The 10,324-nt window shown below is 41.1% G+C and overlaps 1 long non-coding RNA gene across 2 annotated transcripts in view; it reads right to left on the bottom strand.

Annotated features, from left to right (window-relative positions):
- Window positions 1-1,449: 1,449 nt before the first annotated feature.
- Window positions 1,450-10,324, bottom strand: part of LOC128322042 (uncharacterized) — a 151,100-nt gene continuing 142,225 nt past the window's right edge. For both annotated transcript variants that reach the window (XR_008305490.1, XR_008305491.1), the window contains exon 4: window positions 1,450-1,734. This is a non-coding gene — a long non-coding RNA (uncharacterized LOC128322042). The remainder of the gene's footprint in view (window positions 1,735-10,324) is intronic.

Raw genomic sequence — 10,324 nt, 5'->3', positions numbered from 1 at the left:
TGATAGCTTGCAGCTGGACTACTATAAAAGTCATGACATAATATGCTTTTTCCCTCTAATGAGATGAAGACTGCCTGGGTTGTTTGTACTGTATGTCTAATGCCCTGATTACAACTGTACTCTCTCTACATCTTCACTTTGTGCACTAATCTGCTCAGTGAGAGAATCTGTTGGCAGCTGGGCATTGGGATTAGCCTTCTTTGATTCTATTAGCTTCACTTCAAGTGTCCAGGCTACAAATTAATTTTTCACTTGCGAAAGCTGAAATCTGGCCCTTTGTGTGATGTAGAATGGCACACAGGAATCACAGTTCAAAGAGGTGCAGCATGAAATAATACAAGAAAGATCAGGCTTCAAGGGATTGTCTTAAAAGCATGAAACCAAATACACACCACCTCAAAGAAATAATCACATTTGGGTTTTAAGTCAAGTTTGGCCAAAAGTAACTGTCTCTTACTAACACACAGTTTAATCATTCATAACGGTCCACATTTCTGCAAAGTTCAGCTTGGCAGCTCAGATTGTTATGTCCGTTGTTTTTTTCTGTGTCTCCTGCCCACCCCTAAGAAATCTTACTTTCTCTTTCAATTTAATGTTAGAGGAGGGGAGACATGAAACAGAACCCACTGAATCTCAGAGGCAATTTTTTCCAAATATATTTTTGAAAATTACTTCATTGGACTGGAACTATGAACACAGCCAGAGAGTGATCTTTCCCACTAGCCCTTTGGTTTTTCTTTGCACCTGATATTCTGGAGACATTTTCTTTCCTTTTTTTTCACTTTACTTTTTAACTCTCATGTTGAATATAGACAGACGCTTTGATGCTGTTCCAAATGCAAATGCCAGAAGGACCTCAGTTTTCCAGGAAGGACTGCCAACTAACAATCATTAATTTTATGTGCTAATTTTTCATTTGGCCGATTTTGTTTCGAATTCAAAGGGACAGATTTATTCAAAATCTAGGATGTATTTAAAAGGTTGGAAACAAACAAAAAGTTCCCTCTCTTTCTCTTTGGCAATAGATAGATAGATGATAGATAGATAAAATGATCATAATGATCATAACAATACTTTTTTACTAGATACTTTTTTACTAGGATTTCAAGGAACACACATTTCCTCTTTGAAGCTTCTAGAAATTTAGTTTGTGCCAAATTTTTGTTTTGGACCCAATAAAACATTAAATGAAGAGAAAGAAACTTCAGTTGTAAAACAGTGTTGTCGAGACTGTTTTGTATTTCCATGTGCTTCTCTTGTACCACAGAACCTTTTAATACTTTGTGATTTGTGTGCAATGCGAGAAGGTTTTCTCCAATGTTAAAAATACATTATTAAATACATTGAAGCCTTATATGAGTAATCAGTTTAGACAGTAGTTATAACATTGCTGGGTACAGTAAAATTCCTAAGCCTATAAATACAGAAAACAAGGGAAGAAGATTGCAGTAAAATACAAGCAGTTTTAATCGAGAAAATAAGCAACTAACCAAGTAGGTTCTGTATTTTGCTAATTTAATAGCCCTTTGTGTGTTAGGATGTCCCAGACCAAGCCACAGTTGTTCTTGCTTAATGACCTCCACAGCTGACTATTGTAATGTGCTCTTTATGTACAACTGCCATTGAAAAGCATTTAGAAATTTCCATTGGTCCAAAATGCCACAGCAAGATAGTTGTTTGGGGCTGGTTAGATGCAGCATATAACTCTCGTCCATTTCCATCTTCATTGGTTACCTAGGGACACAAAGGGAAGGCAGAAGGGCAGCAAGGGTCTAGGAGCAATGGAAGACACGTGAGGCAATGTCTGTGGGGGTGGGGTGGAATACTCACACTTGCCACCCATGATGCGTGTGCCACCTGAGGTCATAGTTGCCCCTTGCCTCATGGGGCAGCTGGCCCTGGTTAGGGATATGAGAACTGGCTCAAAAAATATATTTTTTAAAGGATTCACCGCTTCTGAGGTTTCTGCCATGGCCGCAGGAGGGTGTCCTCAAGTGGTTCCCCCTCCCCCTGCCGGTCTGCCCCCGGTATTGAGACGGCCTGGTTTGGCGGTGTTCGGCCCGTTCTGGGCCCCTGTGTACTGGTGGTGGCCATTTTGGAGGCTGCTGCACATGCACAATGGCAATATACATGATCCCGGCCAGGGGAGGGGGGGATGACCAGAGACACACCCACCCCCATGGCAGCATCCTGCTGGAGGCGGGGAGTCATTAAAAAAAAAAGAAATTATGGTCGAATCCCAAAACTGGCTCAAATTTGAGTCAAGCCGGGAGGTGTTCAGAAGTGCACAAAACTGAACATGCCTGGTTATGTTCGAGTCCAGTTCAGACTGAAACCGAACAAGGCAAATCATTTTGAGCACACCCCTACCCCTGGTGCTGATTCTTACCTTGTAAGCTTGGGACCTGAGTAACTTAAGGGCCATCTACTCCCTTCCATATACTGTAAATTTGTGCTTCTTGTTCTACACCTCCTGAGTTCCTACAGTTCTAATATGAAGGAGAAGGGTTTTTCCCTGTTTGTATTGCTGTATTTACTATCTTGGTGTTTTGGTTGCTTTTTGTGTTTTTGTTGTTTGTCATGTTGAGCTCTCTGCTAAAAGGATTTAACCAGCTGGACTTTATCATATGTATGGATTAATCAAGGCTTACTAGTTTGGTTTCTGCTCTCAGATATTATGTAACCATATGACAGAAATATCTGGATTATAACTGTGACTGTTTGACCAAAGCACCAGCATGCTAAAAAAACATCTATCAGTGTGCAAAAATTGCTTCACCAGAATCTAGTGAAATTATCTCCCTTCCATACTTCTGATCTCCATAGACGGGGAGCTTTTGGTAGTTTAATTATGAATCAGTAAGTATGTCCTTCAGTGAAATCCATAACTTCATAAACAACATGATTCTTCTGCCATATTAAATTTCTTCCATTTCAGTTGTAAAGAAACAGAGCCATGTGCTTTTCATTTTACTCTCTGGACCCCCTGCTAAACTCATAAACATAAAGGAATGGTAGCAAAGGGCAGGGAGTAACTTGAAATGCATGTCTAGTGTGAAAGAAAGAAAGAAAGAAAGAAAGAAAGAAAGAAAGAAAGAAAGAAAGAAAGAAAGAAAGAAAGAAAGAGATTGGTGAAAAGCTACTGCTTCTTTCTTATAAGGATTAGCAGATGTATATGAATGCATTTGCCTTCACTCTTATATTGTTCTAGAGTAAAAACAGCTGAACACCCTTGGCTTCTCTTCCTTTGCATCAGAAGCTGTGGGACACGTCAGAAAAAGATGTTTGCACTCTGTAAGCAATTAAAATGGTTTTTATTGCCCCTCCTTACCAAAGCTCATAAAACTAGGAGAGAGAAACGAATCATGCAACCTCGAAGCTAATCTTTCCAAATATTTCATATTATTTTAGCTATAGTTAAATGTCATCCTCCTCGCACACACACAAAAACACTCTCCCTGTTTTTTATTACTGTTCATTAGGGGAATTTCATTAGGGGATCTTATATTTGTTTTCCCACTATATGCTGTATTCTGGAAAGGTTGGTGTTAGTTGCAAGCTGATTCACATAGATTTTGTTCTTACCTCACATCACATTGCCTTTTTTTGTTCAAGTCAGTATGAAGGAGCACTTAGTAATGATGGTGCCCATACCTCATTGATGTCACAGATACTTTGTTAAAATTGATAACCACTATGAGAATTTAAGGGGTTCTTCTCAGGGCTGATTCAGTATCTTTTTGAACTCCTTGGCTGAATGAGCAGATGACAAGGGTGATGTGTACCCAGGTGCCACAGGTGCAAAAACTTGACACAGTTACTCATGGCTATTCTGGAGTTTGGGTGTCTGAGAAGCCTATATACATAACCAGTCACCAAATGGTAGAATTTAAGAGTAGTGTAAATGAAGAAAATACTTTTCTTCTCTTTGGATGTTGAAAAGGCATACAGTAAACACACACAAGGGATGGGTCAAGGCAACAGGTAGGTTGCACACAATCTAAGCATGCTCTCTCTCTAGAGACTGTGTATATATTTAATTTTATTTAAATATTTAATTAAGTTAGATACTGCCTGACTCCAATGGCTCTAGGCAGTTCACCTGTATATGTGTGTGTATGTGCATAGGTTCTGTAGAACTGGTCTGGAACCTTGCAAAAAGCAGGATTCCACAAACCTGTATATATTCACATAAGGAGTGGGCAGTCTAGTGAAAGTGCATAGGTTGGGTGTGGGACTAATTACATGTTCTCACTCCTCCATATCCATGTTCACTTTACACACGTAGTCAATTGCACATTCCTAGTCAATTGGATGATGACGACGATAACAATGGCGGTGATGTATATAACATTTTCAACAATGACCATTCAAATCAGTTTGCACAGAAAAAGAAATAAGATCACTTCCTGTCCCAAAAAGAATGTGTGGGGAGTTGAATTGGAAAATCATAGAGATTGTGCTGAGTAGGGATGTGCACAAAACCGGTTTGCCCGGTTTGGTTTGAATTCGAACCAGGTTCGAACCAGGGGGGTGGTGGTTCAGTTTTGGTTTTGCTCGAACCTCCCCCTGGTTCGGTTCAAATTCAAACTGATTCAAAATTGTTCTAAATTGTTCAAACTGGTTAGGACACCCCAAAATTGGTAGGATGGTAGCTGGCACCAAGGGGTACCTGCCACCCAAACCCCAAAGCAATTGGACACTCGTACGATTTTTTATGAATTTTTGAAAATTATTTCTATTTTTTCTCATAGGATATAATGGGACTCCAACCAGCCCATTATTCCTTATTGTGGAGCATGCATGGGTGCCAACAACCATGCAAACCTCGAAGCAATCAGACACCCCTATGATTTTTTATGAATATATGAAATATTTTTAATTATTTTTCTCATAGGGTATAATAGGACCCAAACCAGCCCATATCCCCTATTGTGGAGCACCTAGGGGCACAAAAGTGGGGTGGGTGGTAGACAATCAGGGGTGCCTACTATCCACAAAGTCCCAAGGCAATCAGACACTCCTCTGATTATTGGTGAATTTTAAGATTATTTTGGAATTCCTCATAGAGAATAATGAGGATTGCAGCAAATGTATAGCTTCACGTTGGGGAGAAAAGGGTGTCCTAGAGTGGAGTGTGGTGGGTGGTAGTTCCCAAGGTGGGCAAGAAAGCTATCAGAATTATTTGAAAGGAATTGGGCAAAAGGCTGATTTTTAAGTGATTTTTGAAGTTTACGCGACTTTAGGGTTTTTCTCCATAAAGAAGCATGGAGGTGTCAGCAAATGTATAGCTTCACGTCGGGGGCAAAGGGGTGTCCAGGAGCAGAGTGTGGTGGGTGGTAGTGCCCAAGGGGGGCCAGGTAGCTATCAGAATTATTTGAAAGGAATTGGGCAAAGGGCTGATTTTTAAGTGATTTTTGAAGTTTATGTGTCTTTAAGGATAGCAATGAGAGTGGATTCATAGTTTGTCATTGAAAATCTTATATGCTACCAAATAATCTACACTCAGAACACTTCAGAAACAACAAAACCCAGTACCCCAGGGGTTAGCAACCCATGGAGGTGGTTGGCACCCTCGCTCTGGGCCACCCCACCACCACCCAAGTGCAGTTATGGGGCTGCTGAAACCTCCATTCTTCCCTATGGAGAAAAACCTTTAAGCCACTTGTGGGGTGCTGGGGTGGCCCAGAGTGAGTGGTGGTCTAGTGCAAAGAGGGTGCCAACCACCCCCATGGGTTGCTAACTGGGTTTTGGGGTACTGGGTTTTGTTGTTTCTGAAGTGTTCTGAGTGTAGATTCTTTGGTAGCATATAAGATTTTCAGTGACAAACTATGAATCCACTCTCATTGCTAACCTTAAAGACACATAAACTTCAAAAATCACTTAAAAATCAGCCCTTTGCCCAATTCCTTTCAAATAATTCTGATAGCTTCCTGGCCCCCCTTGGGCACTACCACCCACCACACTCCGCTCTAGTCCACCCCTTTCTCCCCGATGTGAAGCTATACATTTGCTGACACCTCCATGCTTCTTTATGGAGAAAAACCTTAAAGACGCATAAACTTCAAAAATCACTTAAAAATCAGCCCTTTGCCAAATTCCTTTCAAATAATTCTGATAGCTTCCTTGCCCACCCTAGGAACTACCACCCACCACACTCCACTCTACGACACCCCTTTCCCCCCGATGTGAAGCTATACATTTGCTGCAATCCTAATTATTCCCTATGAGGAATTCAAAAATACTTTAAGAATTCACCAATAATCAGAGGAGTGTCCAATTGCCTGGGGGTTTTGTGGGTGGTAGGAACCCCTGTATGTCTACCACCCACCCCGCCTTTGTGCCCCTAGGTGCTCCACAATAGGGGACATGGACTGTTTCTGGTCCCATTATACTCTATGAGAAAAATAATTAAAAATATTTCAAATATTCATTAAAAATCGTAGGACTGTCTGATTGCTTCAGGGCTTGGGTGGTTGTTGGGACCCATGCGTGCTCCACAATAAGGTATAATGGCCTGGTTCAATTCCCATTATACCCTATGATAAAAAAATAATAATAATTTTCAAAAATTCATAAAAAATTGTACGAGTGTCCGATTGCTTTGGGGTTTGGGTGGCAGGTACCCCGGGTGCCAGCTACCATTCTACCAATTTTTGGATGTCAGAACCAGTTCAAATCAGTTCAAACTGGTTCGAATCGAACCACCTCCTGGTTCGGTTTGAATTTGAACCTGCTGCTCGAACCTGATGTCTGGTTTGGTTCGAATTCGAACCTTCGAACCACCCTGGTTCAAATTCAAACCAGTTCGAATTCGAACCGGCTCGCACATCCCTCGTGCTGAGACATAGAACAAGAAGCCTGCACAAGTACAATAATCATGTCTCCCATGTACAGCATAATGACTGAATAGGGCTAACGTCTCCCTGGGAATAGCACTCATCTCTGCAGACAAGTGCTGAAATCAGAAAGACTGGTCGGGGGCGGGGGGATAATTACAGGACCTGTCAAAGCTGGTGCCGTGACTAGCTGGTGTGCTCCTGTTCCCTCTGTTCCTGGGTACAGCATATCCAGTTTGATAATTCTGCAGGGGGCTATTCCAACATTTCCAACTCTATATTTGGTCACACGTGCATCACAAAAAAGATTGTTTTTCAGAGCAAAACAGCAGTATTCAAAAACAAAAAGAAAGGTGCCAGACTGAAAAGGGAGGAAAGTATAACTCCATAACTATAAGCTGTCCCCAGATATTGTTGCATAGTGTACAACATAAGCTATGCACCATCCAATAACTCCTGGATACCCAAGGCTGGGAATTCTTGTGCTAGAGATATGCTGAACAAACAGGACTTTTGCATTGCGGCACCTAGGCTTTGGCACTGTTTCCCATGGGATTTGAATTATCAGATTTGATTAGATTCGGCCTAATTTTTAAGGGCTAGGGGGTACCAAAGTGGTTGGGTGGTAGGCCCCATGGGTGCCAACTCAAAGGAATCCAGCAAAAGGGTGATTTTTTAGGAATGTGTATGTGTTGTGGATTATTAGTTTGAAATAACTTCTTCATAAGTATTCCCTGTGAAGATATCCCCTATGAAAGTATTCCCTATGAAGAAGTTATTTCAAACTGAGAATCCACACCAAGAAACAAGGGAGATCACCAGCCAATCATGATATAGTGCTAAGGAACCAACCAGAGTGGTAGAGAAGCTTGTGGGGGGTCTGGCATTGTGGGGACAAAATGGTAACTCAAATCACTGAATCGATTTGCGCTTGAATCTAGTGTGATTCAACATTGAATCGGGTCAATGCCCACAAGCATGATTTGATTGGAGGTTGAATCAATTCAGCCATGAATCGATTTGGCTATTAATCAATTTACACATTGCTAGAATCTAGTAGCAACATTGGCACTTCTCATGTAGTGCTTGTGCTTTGTTAGTCAGGATAGCAGCCACTATTATTTCCTTCAAATGTTGTATCAATATGATGTCACTGACTGAACAATTTAATTTGGAATCCCTGATAAGTTTTGTGTGTCTACATATTTAGTTTGGGCTGACTTGGATTCCACAATTATTGCAGGGTCTATAGTGGAGGTGTCCAGCAATTCCTCTTATTTGGTAAGGTTGGATCAGTTTCAGTCTGAGACTCCTGAGGAGGCGATGGGCTGGATGAGAAATAACAAGCTGAGACTGAATCCAAATAAGATGAAGGTACTTAATGTGCAGGATCAGAACTCAGGAAACAACTTTGATCTGCCCATCCTTACACTCCTCCAGAAAGAACAGGTCCGCAGTCTAGGAGTACTTCTGGATCAAAACCTCTCTCTGGTGACTCAGGTTGAGGCAGTAGCGAGAGATGCTTTCTATCAGCTTTGGCTGATATGCCAGCTGCATCCATTTCTTGAGATAAACAACCTCAGAACAGTAGGGATGTGCACAGAAGGATATTTGTGTTCCATTCCAGGCTTGGTACATAAATGGCTGGAACATTCCATCGGAACAACTGGTTGATCCAACGGAATGATCTTAGGACATTCAAAATGTTCCAAGCACCATTTTGGACTCCAAAATTGAGCTCTTCTGGCCTCTGCACAAGCATGGCAGCCATTTGCATGGTCAGCACCACCACATAAATGTCTGCCACGCATGCGCAGAGACCAGAAGAATGCCATTTTGGAGTCCAAAATGGTGTTCAGAGCACTTGAAATGTTCTGACTCAGAACAGGGTGATTCCGTCCCAAGTTCGGAACAGGCCCTTCATTTGAAGGGTGTTCTGTTCCAAGCTCGGAACACTAGAAAAGACCCATTTTGAGTCAGAACATTCTGGAGTCGGAACATTCTGAACATCCCTACAGAACTGTGGTGCATATGTAGTGCCTGGCTTTCCAGAGTTTTTAAATCTGTTTTAATACTCTAACCCGATTTTGGGGCTTTTAATCACTGTAATTGTTTAATTGTTGTTTTAAAATGTTTTTAAATTGTTAATTGTTGTTATATTGTTTTTAATTTGTTTTAGCTTTTTATTGTTTTAGTGGTTTGTTTCAATTGTAAACCAACCTGAGCCATTTTGGAAGGGCGGTATATAAATCAATCAATCAATCAATCAATCAATAATATGCAGATAAGCTTCAGACTTGATTACTGCCATGTGCTCTGTGTGGGGCTGCCTTTGTATGTAGGCGGGAAATTGCAACTGGTGCAAAATGTGGCAGCCAGGTTGATCTCCAGGTCATCTCAAAGAGACCATATTACACCTATATTCATATGGTGTGATATGGCTATCAAGATATTTCTAAGCAAAATACAAAGTGCTGGTTATACCCTATAAAGCCCTAGTTTAGGTCCAGGGGATTTGCCTTCTCCACTATGAGCCCCACTGCCTATTGAGATAATCTGGGGAGGTCTGTCTGCAGCTGCCCCCAGTTCATCTGGTGGCTACGCAGGGAAAGGCTTTCTCCATTGCCACTCCAAGGCTTTGGAATGTGCTCCTTGTCAAAATAAGAGCCTCTTCATCTCTGACAGTTTCAAAAACGGTCTGTTGACACATATTTATTCACCCAGGCATTTAATTAGCTTTATAGACTCTATCATTGTTTTAATGTTTTAACTTTGTTTTTAATCTGTGTTTTATTGTAAACTGCCCAGAGACATGAGTTTGGTGGTATGCTAATATGCTAAATAAAATAAAATAAATATTACATTTTACATTTAATACCATTTCCCCCCAACAGGTATTGTGAAAAACAAACAAAAGGAAAACCAAGAAAATGTAATAGGATGGAGAATAAAGAGTCACTACATTTAAGATCTTAATAAAGGTAAACACAGAGCTTTGCATGGTGTCTGTGTTATGTTTTCCTCTGCTTTCTGGTGTCTTAACCTTCTGTTATTGCTATTTGAATCTTTTCCACACTGCTCCATTTGTCATCTTTTGGATTTTTATTAGAGGCAAGTTGGCAACAGGCTTATCCAAATGAACTGTGGTTGTCAACAGAGCCCTCTAGCAACAAATTTAGGCCAAGTGAGCAAACATGGAAAGGGCATGGGAAAATATGTTATATCAAATCATGTTAGATGTTGAATTACAGCTGCAACCGAACCATAATGGGCCCACAAGACTAGCTGTAACTTTTTAGATCAGTTTTTAAATCTGATCCCTGCTGTATTCTAACTATGCCTTGCTGATGGAATAGACTTTTAAAGAGCTGAAAAGAGCCACATAAGGCGAAGACTCTTACCAGGTGCTAACTGGCCTAGCTTAAACAAAGCCCATGAAAAGTACCCTGGTTTCCACGTAACAGGAGGACAGGTATCTCCCTGGG

This window comes from Hemicordylus capensis, chromosome 4 (genome assembly GCF_027244095.1).
Source record: "Hemicordylus capensis ecotype Gifberg chromosome 4, rHemCap1.1.pri, whole genome shotgun sequence".
Lineage (NCBI taxonomy): Eukaryota > Metazoa > Chordata > Lepidosauria > Squamata > Cordylidae > Hemicordylus > Hemicordylus capensis.
This window is presented reverse-complemented; position numbering and strand designations above follow the sequence as displayed.